We start from the raw sequence: 5,322 nt of genomic DNA on the forward strand, positions 1-5,322 counted from the left end.
TACACCTTATGGACAGAGTTAATTTTACAATAATTCTATATATATATATATATATATATATATATATATATATATATATATATATATATATATATATTTTATTTTTTTGCTCCTGAACTTCTTCTACTCTCAACCTCTCCGATCATTTTCATGATGTCCATCCGGTTTGCTTCTAAATGCCATATCTTTCTAACTGTGCTCTTTCCCAAAAGCTCCCAACATACAACCTATATACTTATTATGGACACAGTATGCTTACATTATTAGCTATCTTTGTTATTATTTGTTGTTATTTGTTATTAGTCCCATCCTTCAACTCTATTCAATACCTCCCATCTATCTCTTAACACCATCCATATAGGATTTCTATTTTCCATATATATTTCAACCGTACTGTGATGTTTTACAAAAGTTCTGAACCTTTCTATTCTCATTGCTTCTACAGATTGTGAATTAAAAATAAACATTTTTGCTAAAAGTATTATTATATTATTGATTGATTGACTATGACTTTTCAGATCACCCAGTAATGCTATCTGCAAGGTTAGTTCCAGGTAAATATTGCAATCCTTTAGCCATTCCTGGACCTGTGTCCAAAAACAAGCTACAAATGGACAGAACCAAAACAAATGATCTAATGATTCTATCTCTTCACAGCAAAATCTGCAGAGCTGGGAAGATTGTATCCCCCATATAAATAACATTATATTGGTAGCAAGAATTTTATATAATAATTTAAATTGAAAGATTCTAATTTTTGAATCCGGTGTCGTTTTGCGTGTCAGTTCATAAACACTATGCCATGGGATCGGTACGTCAAAGATCTCTTCCCAACTATTTTGCAATCTATATGGGACGGCTGTCAATCCTTTGGTCCTTAAGTGAGACTGATCATTTCTTTGTCAGTGGGCAAACGTACAAAATCAGCAGGGGATCAAATACTTTTTTCCCTCACTGTATGGCTCATTAACCTTTACGGACCAAATAATGATGATCCACACTTCTTTGACAATATATATAATAGATTATCAACCCTGCAAGGAATACGTTACTCTATTATTATGGTGGGAGATTATACAGTGGGGAAAAAAGTATTTAGTCAGCCACCAATTGTGCAAGTTCTCCCACTTAAAAAGATGAGAGAGGCCTGTAATTTTCATCATAGGTACACGTCAACTATGACAGACAAATTGACATTGTAGGATTTTTAATGAATTTATTTGCAAATTATGGTGGAAAATAAGTATTTGGTCACCTACAAACAAGCAAGATTTCTGGCTCTCACAGACCTGTAACTTCTTCTTTAAGAGGCTCCTCTGTCCTCCACTCGTTACCTGTATTAATGGCACCTGTTTGAACTTGTTATCAGTATAAAAGACACCTGTCCACAACCTCAAACAGTCACACTCCAAACTCCACTATGGCCAAGACCAAAGAGCTGTCATAGGACACCAGAAACAAAATTGTAGACCTGCACCAGGCTGGGAAGACTGAATCTGCAATAGGTAAGCAGCTTGGTTTGAAGAAATCAACTGTGGGAGCAATTATTAGGAAATGGAAGACATACAAGACCACTGATAATCTCCCTCGATCTGGGGCTCCACGCAAGATCTCACCCCGTGGGGTCAAAATGATCACAAGAACGGTGAGCAAAAATCCCAGAACCACACGGGGGGACCTAGTGAATGACCTGCAGAGAGCTGGGACCAAAGTAACAAAGCCTACCATCAGTAACACACTACGCCGCCAGGGACTCAAATCCTGCAGTGCCAGACATGTCCCCCTGCTTAAGCCAGTACATGTCCAGGCCCGTCTGAAGTTTGCTAGAGTGCATTTGGATGATCCAGAAGAGGATTGGGAGAATGTCATATGGTCAGATGAAACCAAAATAGAACTTTTTGGTAAAAACTCAACTCGTCGTGTTTGGAGGACAAAGAATGCTGAGTTGCATCCAAAGAACACCATACCTACTGTGAAGCATTGGGGTGGAAACATCATGCTTTGGGGCTGTTTTTCTGCAAAGGGACCAGGACGACTGATCCGTGTAAAGGAAAGAATGAATGGGGCCATGTATCGTGAGATTTTGAGTGAAAACCTCCTTCCATCAGCAAGGGCATTGAAGATGAAACGTGGCTGGGTCTTTCAGCATGACAATGATCCCAAACACACCGCCCGGGCAACGAAGGAGTGGCTTCGTAAGAAGCATTTCAAGGTCCTGGAGTGGCCTAGCCAGTCTCCAGATCTCAACCCCATAGAAAATCTTTGGAGGGAGTTGAAAGTCCGTGATGCCCAGCGACAGCCCCAAAACATCACTGCTCTAGAGGAGATCTGCATGGAGGAATGGGCCAAAATACCAGCAACAGTGTGTGAAAACCTTGTGAAGACTTACAGAAAACGTTTGACCTGTGTCATTGCCAACAAAGGGTATATAACAAAGTATTGAGAAACTTTTGTTATTGACCAAATACTTATTTTCCACCATAATTTGCAAATAAATTAATAACAAATCCTACAATGTGATTTTCTGGATAGTTTTTTCTCATTTTGTCTGTCATAGTTGACATGTACCTATGATGAAAATTACAGGCCTCTCTCATCTTTTTAAGTGGGAGAACTTGCACAATTGGTGGCTGACTAAATACTTTTTTCCCCCACTGTATGTCGATTACTTTTATCCAAAGAAACACATGGTAATCTGCTCGCTTCATTTCAGTCTGGATTGTCTCAGCAGCTTGCGCAACCGGAAAAAACATATTTTGGATTCCTAGGTTTTCCAAAATTAGGTATCTTATGAATGTGGAGGCTCATAATAATGTCCGGAATGGCGCAAATGGAATGGCGTCTTCGATCAGAGTTACTCGCTGTGTGCAGCGAAGGCCTGACTCTTCAAATCCTTGGAGGCCAACAAATGGCTCAACAGAAGGTTACAAATGAAGAGCCAGCTAATCAACAAGAGGAGGCTAGAATTGAAGGCAGCACGGGCTGAGTTGTTGAGTCTACGCTGCTGGCAGAATCTGGCCAGTGCTGCTGGTGAAAGATCTATAAGGCCCAGTGTACAGAGCAGATATGTGAATGATTTCAGCTGACACATTAATTGACATTGGTTTTATTGGAAAGCCATTTTGCATTGGCACAATGAGTAAAAAAATGAATTTGCTGATCCTCTTCTGAAAACAGTTTTGAAGATTAAAAAGTGATCTTCAGATTTTTCAAATCTCATTTTAGCCCATGATTGTAAAATATTTAATTTGGAAAGCTTTGCAGACTGTTCAATCTTGCTGCCATGTGCAAAATCATTATTTGGATAATACACTTTTCCAAGAGTTTACAGGGACCTTCCTGGACTAAGTTTTCATGTCCTGAATTTACATCTATCAAGGATTCTAAGAGACACAAATGAAGTTTTGAAAATATTTCATTGACGTCAACAAGCTTTGCGCATGCAGGCATTTACAAACCGAACCAATGTTTTTTCAAAGATATAGATATATATACACTACCGGTCAAAGGTTTTAGAACACCTACTCATTCAAGGGTTTTTCTTTATTTTTACTATTTTCTGGCTCAAACGCATTGACAGAAATTCCACAAATTATCTTTTAAGAAGGCACACCTGTTAATTGAAACGCATTCCAGGTGACTACCTCAAATCTGGTTGAGAGAATACAAAGAGTGTGCAAAGCTGTCATCAAGGCAAAGGGTGGCTTTTTGAAGAATCTCAAATATAAAATATATTTTGATTTGTTTAACACTTTTTTTGGTTACTACATGATTCCATATGTGTTATGTCATAGTTTTGAGGTCTTCACTATTATTCTACAATGTAGAAAATAGTACAAATAAAGAAAAACCCTTGAATGAGTAGGTGTTCTAAAACTTTTGACCGGTAGTGTATATATACACTGCTCAAAAAAATAAAGGGAACACTTAAACAACACAATGTAACTCCAAGTCAATCACACTTCTGTGAAATCAAACTGTCCACTTAGGAAGCAACACTGATTGACAATACATTTCACATGCTGTTATGCAAATGGAATAGACAACAGGTGGAAATTATAGGCAATTAGCAAGACACCCCCAATAAAGAAGTGGTCCTGCAGGTGGTGACCACAGACCACTTCTCAGTTCCTATGCTTCCTGGCTGATGTTTTGGTCACTTTTGAATGCTGGCGGTGCTTTCACTCTAGTGGTAGCATGAGACGGAGTCTACAACCCACACAAGTGGCTCAGGTAGTGCAGCTCATCCAGGATGGCACATCAATGCGAGCTGTGGCAAGAAGGTTTGCTGTGTCTGTCAGTGTAGTGTCCAGAGCATGGATGCGCTACCAGGAGACAGGCCAGTACATCAGGAGACGTGGAGGAGGCCGTAGGAGGGCAACAACCCAGCAGCAGGACTGCTACCTCCGCCTTTGTGCAAGGAGGAGCAGGAGGAGCACTGCCAGAGCCCTGCAAAATGACCTCCAGCAGGCCACAAATGTGCATGTGTCTGCTCAAACGGTCAGAAACAGACTCCATGAGGGTGGTATGAGGGCCCGACGTCCACAGGTGGGGGTTGTGCTTACAGCCCAACACCGTGCAGGACGTTTGGCATTTGCCAGAGAACACCAAGATTGGCAAATTCGCCACTGGCACCCTGTGCAGATGAAAGCAGGTTCACACTGAGCACATGTGACAGACGTGACAGAGTCTGGAGACGCCGTGGAGAATGTTCTGCTGCCTGCAACATCCTCCAGCATGACCGGTTTGGCGGTGGGTCAGTCATGGTGTGGGGTGGCATTTCTTTGGGGGGCCGCTCAGCCCTCCATGTGCTCGCCAGAGGTAGCCTGACTGCCATTAGGTACCGAGATGGGTTCCTCCTAATGTAAGACAATGCTAGACCTCATGTGGCTGGAGTGTGTCAGCAGTTCCTGCAAGAGGAAGGCATTGATGCTATGGACTGGCCCGCCCGTTCCCCAGACCTGATTCCAATTGAGCACATCTGGGACATCATGTCTCGCTCCATCCACCAACGCCACGTTGCACCACAGACTGTCCAGGAGTTGGCGCCACCTCATCAGGAGCATGCCCAGGCGTTGTAGGGAGGTCATACAGGCACGTGGAGGCCACACACACTACTGAGCCTCATTTTGACTTGTTTTAAGGACATTACATCAAAGTTGGATCAGCCTGTAGTGTGGTTTTCCACTTTAATTTTGAGGGTGACTCCAAATCCAGACCTCCATGGGTTGATACATTTGATTTCCATTGATAATTTTTGTGTGATTTTGTTGTCAGCACATTCAACTATGTAAAGAAAAAAGTATTTAATAAGATTATTTC

This window comes from Coregonus clupeaformis, chromosome 24 (genome assembly GCF_020615455.1).
Source record: "Coregonus clupeaformis isolate EN_2021a chromosome 24, ASM2061545v1, whole genome shotgun sequence".
NCBI classification, from domain to species: Eukaryota; Metazoa; Chordata; class Actinopteri; order Salmoniformes; family Salmonidae; genus Coregonus; species Coregonus clupeaformis.